Source organism: Nicotiana tabacum, chromosome 22 (assembly GCF_000715075.1).
Source record: "Nicotiana tabacum cultivar K326 chromosome 22, ASM71507v2, whole genome shotgun sequence".
In the NCBI taxonomy this organism is placed as follows: Eukaryota; Viridiplantae; Streptophyta; class Magnoliopsida; order Solanales; family Solanaceae; genus Nicotiana; species Nicotiana tabacum.
The window spans coordinates 88899448-88912028 of record NC_134101.1 but is presented as its reverse complement, the minus strand read 5'-3'; positions in this window follow the sequence as shown (position 1 = coordinate 88912028).

Below are 12581 nucleotides of genomic sequence, written 5' to 3'. Positions count from 1 at the left end.
GGTGGGCGCCCAATTGCCAAAACTTGAACTATATTCCCTTGTTCTCCAGGTGATCTAGGTGGGCGCCTGATTGCCAAAACTGGAACTTTATTCCCTTGTTCTCCAAGTGGGCTCCTGATTGGCAAAACTTGAACTATATTTCCTTGTTCTCCAGGTGGGCGCCAGATTGCTCAAAACATGAACTATATTCCCTTGTTCTCTATGTGGGAGCCTGATTGCCAAAGCATGAACTGTATTCCCTTGTTCTCCGGGTGGTTCAGGTGGACGCCTGATTGCCAAAACTTGAACTGTATTTCCTTGTTCTCCAGATGGGTGCCTGATTGCCAGAAACTCGAACTATATTCCCTTGTTTTATAGGTAGGTGCCTAATTGCCAAAAACATAATCTGTATACCCCTGTTCTCCAAGTGGGCGCCTGATTGCCAAAAACTTGAACTGTATTCCCTTGTTCTCCAGGTGGGCACCTGATTGCCAAAAACTTGAACTTTATTCCCTAGTTCTCTAGGTGGGCGCCTGATGGCCAAAACTTGAACTGTATTCCCATGTTCTCCAGGTGGTCCAAGTGGACGACTAATTGCCAAAACTTTAATTGTATTCCCTTTTTCTCCAGGTGGGCGCCTGATTGCCAAAAACATGAACAGTTTTCCCTTGTTCTCCAAGTGGGCACCTGATTGCCAAAACTTGAATTATATTGCCTTGTTCTCCAAGTGAGAGCCTAATTGCCAAAACATGAACTGTAATCCCTTTTTCTCCAGGTGGGCGCCTGATTGCCATTATTTGAACTGTATTTACTTGTTCTCCAGGTGGGTGCCTGATTGCCAAAACTTGAACTACATTTTCTATTGTTCTCAAAGTGGGCACCTGATTGCCAAAACTTGAACTGTATTCCCTTGTTCACCAAGTGGGAGCCTAATTGCCAAAACATGAACTATAATCCCTTTTTCTACAGGTGGGCGCCTGATTGCCAAAAACATGAACGATATTCGCTTGTTCTCCAGGTGGGCACCTGATTGCCAAAAACATGAATTGTATTCCCTTATTCTCAAGGTGGGCGCCTGATTTCCAAAACTTGAATTGTATTCTCCTGTTCTCCAGCTGGGCGCCTGATTGCCATTATTTGAACTGTATTCACTTGTTCTCCAGGTGGGTGCCTGATTGCCAAAAACATGAACTATATTCCCTTGTTTTTCAGGTGGGCACCTGATTGCTAAAACTTGAACTATATTCCCTTGTTCTCCAAGTGGGAGCCTATTTGCCAAAACATGAACTGTAATCCCTTTTTCTCCAGGTGGGCGCCTAATTGCCAAAAACACGAACGATATTCGCTTGTTCTCCAGGTGGGAACTTGATTGCCAAAAACATGAATTATATTCCCTTGTTCTCCAGGTGGGCGCCGGATTGCCAAAATCTTGAACTATATTCCCTTGTTCTCCAGGTGGGCACCTGATTGCCAAAAATTTGAACTGTATTCCCTTGTTCTACTGGTAGGCGCCATATTGCCAAAACATGAACTGTAATCCCTTTTTCTCCAGGTGGGCGCCTGAATGCCAAAACATGAACTGTATTCCCTTGTTCTCCAGGTGAACGCCTGATTGCCAAAAGTTGAATTGTATTCCCTTGTTATCCAAGTTGGAGCCTAATTGCTAAAACATGAACTGTAATCCCTTTTTCTCCAGGTGGACGCCTGATTACCAAAAACTCGAACTGTATTTCCTTGTTTTCCAGGTGGGCACCAGATTGCCAAAACCTTAACTGTATTCCCTTGTTCTCCAAGTACGCACCTGATTGCCAAAACATGAACTTTATTCCCTTGTTCTCCAGGTGGGTCCTCGATTGCCATAACTTGAACTGTATTCCCTTGTTCTCTAGGTGGTTTAGGTGGGCGCCTTATTGCCAAAACATGAACTTTATTCCCTTGTTCTCCAGGTGGGCGCCTGATTTCCAAAACTTGAACTATATTTCCTTGTTCTCCAGGTGGGCACTTGATTGCCAAAAACTTGAACTATATTCCATTGTTCTCCAGGTGGGTGCCTGATTGCAAAAAACTTGAACGGTATTCCTTATTTTTTAGGTGGGCACCTGATTGCCAAATCTTGAACTGTAAGGGCACCTGATTGCCAAAAACTTGAACTATATTCCCTTGTGCTCCAGGTGGGCGCCTGATTGCCAAAAACTTGAACTATATTCCTTTGTTTTTCTGGTGGGCACCTGATTGCCAAAATTTGAACTGTGTTCCCTTGTTCTCCAAGTGGGCACTAATTGCCAAAACATGAACTTTATTCCTTTGTTCTCCAAGTGGGCGCCCGATTGCCAAAACTTGAACTGTATTCCCTTGTTCTCCAGGTGGTCTAGGTGGGCGCCTGATTGGCAAAACTTGAACTTTATTCCCTTGTTCTCCAGGTGGGCACCTGATTGCCAAAACATGAACTATATTTCCTTGTTCTCCAAGTGGGTCCCTGATTGCCCAAAACTTTAACTATATTCCTACGTTCTTCAGGTGGGCGCCTGATTTCAAAAACTTGAACTGTATTCCCTTGTTCTCCAGGTGGTCCAGGTGGACGCCTGATTGCCAAAACTTGAACTGTATTCCCTTATTCTACAAGTGGGCGCCTGATTGCCAAAAACTTGAACTATATTCCCTTGTTCTCCAGGTGGGCGCTTGATTGCCCAAAACTTGAATTGTATTCCCTTTTTCTCCAGGTGGGTGCCTGATTGCCAAAAACTTGAACTGTTTTCCCTTGTTCTCCAGGTGGGTGTCTGATTGCCAAAAACATGAACTATATTCCCTTATTTTTTCAGGTGGGCACCTGATTGCCAAAACTTGAACTGTATTCCCTTGTTCTCCAGGTGGTCCATGTGGGCGCCTGATTGCCCAAAACTTGAACTATATTCCTACGTTCTCCAGGTAGGCGCCTGATTTCCAAAACTTGAACTGTATTCTTTTGTTCTCCAAGTGGTTCAGGTGGACGCCTGATTGCCAAAACTTGAACTGTATTCCCTTGTTCTCCATATGGGTGCCAGATTGCCAAAATCTCAAACTATAATCCCTTGTTTTTTAGGTAGGCGCCTGATTACGTAAAACATAAACTGTATTCCCTTATTCTCCAAGTGGGCGCCTGATTGCCAAAAACTTGAACTGTATTCCTTTGTTCTCCAGGTAGGCGCTTGATTGCCAAAAGCTTGAATTGTATTCCCCTGTTCTCCAGGTGGACGCTTAATTGCAAAAACTTGAACTTTATTCCCTTTTTCTCCAGGTGGGCGCCCGATTGCCAAAACTTGAACTGTATTCCCTTGTTCTCCAGGTGGCCCAGGTGGGCGCCTTATTGCCCAAAACTTGAACTATATTCCTACGTTTTCCAGATGGGCGTCTGATTTCCAAAACTTGAACTGTATTCTTTTGTTCTCCAAGTGGTTCAGGTGGACGCCTGATTGCCAAAACTTGAACTGTATTCCCTTTGTTCTCCATATGGGTGCCTGATTGCCAAAATCTCAAACTATATTCCCTTGTTTTCTAGGTAGGCGCCTGATTACGTAAAACATAAATTGTATTCCCTTATTCTCCAAGTGGGCGCCTGATTGCCAAAAACTTGAACTATATTCCTTTGTTCTCCAGGTGGGCGCTTGATTGCCAAAAACTTGAATTGTATTCCGTTTTTCTCTAGGTGGGTGCCTGATTGCCAAAAACTTGAACTGTTTTCCCTTGTTCTCCAGGTGGGTGCCTGATTGCCAAAAACATGAACTATATTCCCTTATTTTTTCAGGTGGGCACCTGATTGCCAAAACTTGAACTGTATTCCCTTGTTATCCAAGTGGGCGCCTAATTGCCAAATCATGAACTGTAATCGCTTTTTCTCCAGGTGGGTGCCTGATTACCAAATACTAGAACTGTATTCCCTTTTTCTCCAGGTGGGCGCCTGATTGCCAAAACATGAACTTTATTCCCTTGTTCTCCAGGTGGGCGCCTGATTTCCAAAACTTGAACTATATTTCCTTGTTCTCCAGGTGGGCGCTTGATTGCCAAAAACTTGAACTATATTCCCTTGTTCTCCAGGTGGATGCCTGATTGCAAAAAACTTGAACTGTATTCCCTTATTTTTTAGGTGGGCACCTGATTGCCAAATCTTGAACTGTAAGGGCACCTGATTGCGAAAAACTTGAACTATATTCCCTTGTGCTCCAGGTGGGCGCCTGATTGCCAAAAACTTGAACTATATTCCTTTGTTTTTCTCTTGGGCGCCCGATTGCCAAAACTTGAACTGTATTCCCTTGTTCTCCGGGTGGTCTAGGTGGGGCCTGATTGCCAAAACTTGAACTTTATTCCCTTGTTCTCCAGGTGGGCACCTGATTGCCAAAACTTGAACTATATTTCCTTGTTCTCCAAGTGGGTGCCTGATTGCCCAAAACTTGAACTATATTCCTTCGTTCTCCAGGTGGGCGCCTGATTTCCAAAACTTGAACTGTATTCCCTTGTTCTCCAGGTAGTCCAGGTGGACGCCTGATTGCCAAAACTTGAACTGTATTCCCTTGTTCTCCAGATGGGTGCCTGATTGCCAAAATCTTAAACTATATTCCCTTGTTCTCTAGGTGGGCCCTTGATTGCCAAAAACATGAACTATATTCCCTTATTTTTTCAGGTGGGCACCTGATTGCAAAAACTTGAACTGTATTCCCTTGTTCTCCAGGTGGTCCAGGTGGGCGCCTGATTGCCCAAAACTTGAACTATATTCCTACGTTCTCCAGGCGGGCGCCTGATTTCCAAAACTTGAACTGTATTATTTTGTTCTCCAAGTGGTTCAGGTGGATGCCTGATTGCCAAAACTTGAACTGTATTCCCTTGTTCTCCATATGGGTGCCAGATTGCCAAAATCTCAAACTATATTCCCTTCTTTTCTAGGTAGGCGCCTGATTACGTAAAACATAAACTGTATTCCCTTATTCTCCAAGTGGGCGCCTGATTGCCAAAAACTTGAACTGTATTCCTTTGTTCTCCAGGTGGGCGCTTGATTGCCAAAAGCTTGAATTTTATTACCCTGTTCTCCAGGTGGACGCTTAATTGCAAAAACTTGAACTTTATTCCCTTTTTCTCCAGGTGGGCGCCCGATTGCCAAAACTTGAACTGTATTCCCTTGTTCTCCAGGTGGCCCAGGTGGGCGCCTCATTGCCCAAAACTTGAACTATATTCCTACGTTTTCCAGATGGGCGCCTGATTTCCAAAACTTGAACTGTATTCTTTTGTTCTCCAAGTGGTTCAGGTGGACGCCTGATTGCCAAAACTTGAACTGTATTCCCTTTGTTCTCCATATAGGTGCCTGATTGCCAAAATCTTAAACTATATTCCCTTGTTTTCTAGGTAGGCGCCTGATTACGTAAAACATAAATTGTATTCCCTTATTCTTCAAGTGGGCGCCTGATTGCCAAAAACTTGAACTATATTCCTTTGTTCTCCAGGTGGGCGCTTGATTGCCAAAAACTTGAATTGTATTCCCTTTTTCTCCAGGTGAGCTCCTGATTGCCAAAAACTTGAACTGTTTTCCCTTGTTCTCCAGGTGGGTGCCTGATTGCCAAAAACATGAACTATATTCCCTTATTTTTTCAGGTGGGCACCTGATTGCCAAAACTTGAACTGTATTCCCTTGTTCTCTAGATGGGTGCCTGATTGCCAAAATCTTGAACTATATTCCCTTGTTCTCCAGGTGGGCGCTTGATTGCCAAAAGCTTGAATTGTATTCCCCTGTTCTCCAGGTGGACGCTTAATTGCAAAAACTTGAACTTTATTCCCTTTTTCTCCAGGTGGGCGCCCGATTGCCAAAGCTTGAACTGTATTCCCTTGTTCTCCAGGTGGTCCAGGTGGGCGCCTGATTGCCCAAAACTTGAACTATATTCCTACGTTCTCCAGGTGGGCGCCTGATTTCCAAAACTTGAACTGTATTCTTTTGTTCTCCAAGTGGTTCAGGTGGACGCCTGATTGCCAAAACTTGAACTGTATTCCCTTGTTCTCCATATGGGTGCCTGATTGCCAAAATCTCAAGCTATATTCCCTTGTTTTCTAGGTAGGCGCCTGATTACGTAAAACATAAACTGTATTCCCTTATTCTACAAGTGGGCGCCTGATTGCCAAAAACTTGAACTATATTCCCTTGTTCTCCAGGTGGGCGCTTGATTGCCCAAAACTTGAATTGTATTCCCTTTTTTCTCCAGGTGGGTGCCTGATTGCCAAAAACTTGAACTGTTTTCCCTTGTTCTCCAGGTGGGTGTCTGATTGCCAAAAACATGAACTATATTCCCTTATTTTTTCAGGTGGGCACCTGATTGCCAAAACTTGAACTGTATTCCCTTGTTCTCCAGGTGGTCCATGTGGGCGCCTGATTGCCCAAAACTTGAACTATATTCCTACGTTCTCCAGGTGGGCGCCTGATTTCCAAAACTTGAACTGTATTCTTTTGTTCTCCAAGTGGTTCAGGTGGACGCCTGATTGCCAAAACTTGAACTGTATTCCCTTGTTCTCCATATGGGTGCCAGATTGCCAAAATCTCAAACTATATTCCCTTGTTTTTTAGGTAGGCGCCTGATTACGTAAAACATAAACTGTATTCCCTTATTCTCCAAGTGGGCGCCTGATTGCCAAAAACTTGAACTGTATTCCTTTGTTCTCCAGGTGGGCGCTTGATTGCCAAAAGCTTGAATTGTATTCCCCTGTTCTCCAGGTGGACGCTTAATTGCAAAAACTTGAACTTTATTCCCTTTTTCTCCAGGTGGGCGCCCGATTGCCAAAACTTGAACTGTATTCCCTTGTTCTCCAGGTGGCCCAGGTGGGCGCCTTATTGCCCAAAACTTGAACTATATTCCTACGTTTTCCAGATGGGCGCCTGATTTCCAAAACTTGAACTGTATTCTTTTGTTCTCCAAGTGGTTCAGGTGGACGCCTGATTGCCAAAACTTGAACTGTATTCCCTTTGTTCTCCATATGGGTGCCTGATTGCCAAAATCTCAAACTATATTCCCTTGTTTTCTAGGTAGGCGCCTGATTACGTAAAACATAAATTGTATTCCCTTATTCTCCAAGTGGGCGCCTGATTGCCAAAAACTTGAACTATATTCATTTGTTCTCCAGGTGGGCGCTTGATTGCCAAAAACTTGAATTGTATTCCGTTTTTCTCCAGGTGGGCGCCTGATTGCCAAAAACTTGAACTGTTTTCCCTTGTTCTCCAGGTGGGTGCCTGATTGCCAAAAACATGAACTATATTCCCTTATTTTTTCAGGTGGGCACCTGATTGCCAAAACTTGAACTGTATTCCCTTGTTATCCAAGTGGGCGCCTAATTGCCAAATCATGAACTGTAATCGCTTTTTCTCCAGGTGGGTGCCTGATTACCAAATACTAGAACTGTATTCCCTTGTTTTGTTGGTGGGCGCCGGATTGCCAAAACATGAACTGTAATCCCTTTTTCTCCAGGTGGGCGCCTGATTGCCAAAACATGAACTTTATTCCCTTGTTCTCCAGGTGGGCGCCTGATTTCCAAAACTTGAACTATATTTCCTTGTTCTCCAGGTGGGCGGTTGATTGCCAAAAACTTGAACTATATTCCCTTGTTCTCCAGGTGGATGCCTGATTGCAAAAAACTTGAACTGTATTCCCTTATTTTTTAGGTGGGCACCTGATTGCCAAATCTTGAACTGTAAGGGCACCTGATTGCGAAAAACTTGAACTATATTCCCTTGTGCTCCAGGTGGGCGCCTGATTGCCAAAAACTTGAACTATATTCCTTTGTTTTTCTCTTGGGCACCTAATTGCCAAAATTTGAACTGTGTTCCCTTGTTCTCCAGGTGGACACTAATTGCCAAATCATGAACTTTATTTTTTTGTTCTCCAAGTGGGCGCCCGATTGCCAAAACTTGAACTGTATTCCCTTGTTCTCCGGGTGGTCTAGGTGGGGCCTGATTGCCAAAACTTGAACTTTATTCCCTTGTTCTCCAGGTGGGCACCTGATTGCCAAAACTTGAACTATATTTCCTTGTTCTCCAAGTGGGTGCCTGATTGCCCAAAACTTGAACTATATTCCTTCGTTCTCCAGGTGGGCGCCTGATTTCCAAAACTTGAACTGTATTCCCTTGTTCTCCAGGTAGTCCAGGTGGACGCCTGATTGCCAAAACTTGAACTGTATTCCCTTGTTCTCCAGATGGGTGCCTGATTGCCAAAATCTTAAACTATATTCCCTTGTTCTCCAGGTGGGCCCTTGATTGCCAAAAACATGAACTATATTCCCTTATTTTTTCAGGTGGGCACCTGATTGCAAAAACTTGAACTGTATTCCCTTGTTCTCCAGGTGGTCCAGGTGGGCGCCTGATTGCCCAAAACTTGAACTATATTCCTACGTTCTCCAGGCGGGCGCCTGATTTCCAAAACTTGAACTGTATTATTTTGTTCTCCAAGTGGTTCAGGTGGTTGCCTGATTGCCAAAACTTGAACTGTATTCCCTTGTTCTCCATATGGGTGCCAGATTGCCAAAATCTCAAACTATATTCCCTTCTTTTCTAGGTAGGCGCCTGATTACGTAAAACATAAACTGTATTCCCTTATTCTCCAAGTGGGCGCCTGATTGCCAAAAACTTGAACTGTATTCCTTTGTTCTCCAGGTGGGCGCTTGATTGCCAAAAGCTTGAATTTTATTACCCTGTTCTCCAGGTGGACGCTTAATTGCAAAAACTTGAACTTTATTCCCTTTTTCTCCAGGTGGGCGCCCGATTGCCAAAACTTGAACTGTATTCCCTTGTTCTCCAGGTGGCCCAGGTGGGCGCCTCATTGCCCAAAACTTGAACTATATTCCTACGTTTTCCAGATGGGCGCCTGATTTCCAAAACTTGAACTGTATTCTTTTGTTCTCCAAGTGGTTTAGGTGGACGCCTGATTGCCAAAACTTGAACTGTATTCCCTTTGTTCTCCATATGGGTGCCTGATTGCCAAAATTTTAAACTATATTCCCTTGTTTTCTAGGTAGGCGCCTTATTACGTAAAACATAAATTGTATTCCCTTATTCTTCAAGTGGGCGCCTGATTGCCAAAAACTTGAACTATATTCCTTTGTTCTCCAGGTGGGCGCTTGATTGCCAAAAACTTGAATTGTATTCCCTTTTTCTCCAGGTGAGCTCCTGATTGCCAAAAACTTGAACTGTTTTCCCTTGTTCTCCAGGTGGGTGCCTGATTGCCAAAAACATGAACTATATTCCCTTATTTTTTCAGGTGGGCACCTGATTGCCAAAACTTGAACTGTATTCCCTTGTTATCCAAGTGGGCGCCTAATTACCAAATCATGAACTGTAATCACTTTTTCTCCAGGTGGGTGCCTGATTACCAAATACTAGAACTGTATTCCCTTGTTTTGTTGGTGGGCGCCGGATTGCCAAAACATGAACTGTAATCCCTTTTTCTCCAGGTGGGCGCCTGATTGCCAAAACATGAACTTTATTCCCTTGTTCCCAGGTGGGCGCATGATTTCCAAAACTTGAACTATATTTCCTTGTTCTCCAGGTGGGCGCTTGATTGCCAAAAACTTGAACTATATTCCATTGTTCTCCAGGTGGATGCCTGATTGCAAAAAACTTGAACTGTATTCCCTTATTTTTTAGGTGGGCACCTGATTGCCAAATCTTGAACTGTAAGGGCACCTGATTGCGAAAAACTTGAACTATATTCCCTTGTGCTCCAGGTGGGCGCCTGATTGCCAAAAACTTGAACTATATTCCTTTGTTCTCCAGGTGGACACTAATTGCCAAATCATGAACTTTATTTTTTTGTTCTCCAAGTGGGCGCCCGATTGCCAAAACTTGAACTGTATTCCCTTGTTCTCCGGGTGGTCTAGGTGGGGCCTGATTGCCAAAACTTGAACTTTATTCCCTTGTTCTCCAGGTGGGCACCTGATTGCCAAAACTTGAACTATATTTCCTTATTCTCCAAGTGGGTGCCTGATTGCCCAAAACTTGAACTATATTCCTTCGTTCTCCAGGTGGGCGCCTGATTTCCAAAACTTGAACTGTATTCCCTTGTTCTCCAGATAGTCCAGGTGGACGCCTGATTGCCAAAACTTGAACTGTATTCCCTTGTTCTCCGGGTGGTCTAGGTGGGGCCTGATTGCCAAAACTTGAACTTTATTCCCTTGTTCTCCAGGTGGGCACCTGATTGCCAAAACTTGAACTATATTTCCTTGTTCTCCAAGTGGGTGCCTGATTGCCCAAAACTTGAACTATATTCCTTCGTTCTCCAGGTGGGCGCCTGATTTCCAAAACTTGAACTGTATTCCCTTGTTCTCCAGGTAGTCCAGGTGGACGCCTGATTGCCAAAACTTGAACTGTATTCCCTTGTTCTCCAGATGGGTGCCTGATTGCCAAAATCTTAAACTATATTCCCTTGTTCTCCAGGTGGGCCCTTGATTGCCAAAAGCTTGAATTGTATTCCCCTGTTCTCCAGGTGGACGCGTAATTGCAAAAACTTGAACTTTATTCCCTTTTTCTCCAGGTGGGCGCCCGATTAGCAAAACTTGAACTGTATTCCCTTGTTCTCCAGGTGGTCCAGGTGGGCACCTGATTGCCAAAACTTGAACTGTATTCCCTTGTTCTCCAGGTGGTCCATGTGGGCGCCTGATTGCCCAAAACTTGAACTATATTCCTACGTTCTCCAGGTGGGCGCCTGATTTCCAAAACTTGAACTGTATTCTTTTGTTCTCCAAGTGGTTCAGGTGGACGCCTGATTGCCAAAACATGAACTGTATTCCCTTGTTCTCCATATGGGTGCATGATTGCCAAAATCTCAAGCTATATTCCCTTGTTTTCTAGGTAGGCGCCTGATTACGTAAAACATAAACTGTATTCCCTTATTCTCCAAGTGGGCGCCTGATTACGTAAAACATAAACTGTATTCCCTTATTCTCCAAGTGGGCGCCTGATTGCCAAAAACATGAACTGTATTCCCTTGTTCTCCAGGTGGGCGCTTGATTGCCAAAAGCTTGAATTGTATTCCCCTGTTCTCCAGGTGGACGCTTAATTGCAAAAACTTGAACCTTATTCCCTTTTTCTCCAAGTGGGCACCCGATTCCCAAATCTTGAATTGTATTCCCTTGTTCTCCAGGTGGTCCAGGTGGGTGCCTGATTGCCCAAAACTTGAACTATATTCCTACGTTCTCCAGGTGGGCGCCTGATTTCCAAAACTTGAACTGTATTCTTTTGTTCTCCAAGTGGTTCAGGTGGACGCCTGATTGCCAAAACTTGAACTGTATTCCCTTGTTCTCCAAATGGGTGCCTAATTGCCAAAATCTCAAACTATATTCCCTTGTTTCTAGGTAGGTGCCTGATTACGTAAAACATAAACTGTATTCCCTTATTCTCCAAGTGGGCGCCTGATTGCCAAAAACTTGACTATATTCCCTTGTTCTCCAGGTGGGCGCTTGATTGCCAAAAACTTGAATTGTATTCCCTTTTTCTCAAGGTGGGCGCCTGATTGCCAAAAACTTGAACTGTTTTCCCTTGTTCTCTAGGTGGGTGCTTGATTGCCAAAAACATGAACTATATTCCCTTATTTTTTCAGGTGGGCACCTGATTACCAAAACTTGAACTGTATTCCCTTGTTATCCAAGTGGGCGCCTAATTGCCAAATCATGAACTATAATCGCTTTTTCTCCAGGTGGGTGCCTGATTGCCAAATACTAGAACTGTATTCCTTTATTTTGTTGGTGGGCACCGGATTGCCAAAATATGAACTGTAATCCCTTTTTCTCCAGGTAGGCGCTTGATTGCCAAAACACTAACTGTATTCCCTTGTTCTCCAGGTGAACGCCTGATTGCCAAAAGTTGAACTGTATTCCCTTGTTCTCCAAGTTGGCGCTTCTCCAAGTTGGCGCCTAAATGCTAAAACATTAACTGTAATCCCTTTTTATCCAGGTGGACGCCTGATTGCCAAAAACTCGAACTGTATTTCCTTGTTTTCCAGGTGGGCGCCAGATTGCCAAAACATTAACTATATTCCCTTGTTCTCCAAGTACGCACCTGATTGCCAAAACATGAACTTTATTCCCTTGTTCTCCAGGTGGGCACCTGATTGCCAAAAACTTGAACTGTATTCCCTTGTTCTACTGGTGGGCGCCATGTTTCCAAAACATGAACTGTATTCCCTTGTTCTCCAGGTGGGCGCCTAAATGCCAAAACATGAACTGTAATCCCTTTTTCTCCAGGTGGGCGCCTGATTGCCAAAACTTGAACTGTATTCTCCTGTTCTCCAGCTGGGCGCCTGATTGCCATTATTTGAACTGTATTCACTTGTTCTCCAGGTGGGCGCCTGATTGCCAAAACTTGAACTACATTTCCCTGTTCTCCAGCTGGGCGCCTGATTATCGAAATTTGAACTGTATTCACTTATTATCTAGGTGGGCACCTGATTGTCAAAAATTCGAACTATATTCCCTTGTTTTCCAGGTGGGCACCTGATTGCCAAAAACACAAACGATATTCGCTTGTTCTCCAGGTGGGCACCTGATTGCCATAAACATGAAATGTATTCCCTTGTGATCCAGGTGGGCGCTTGATTGCAAAAAATTTG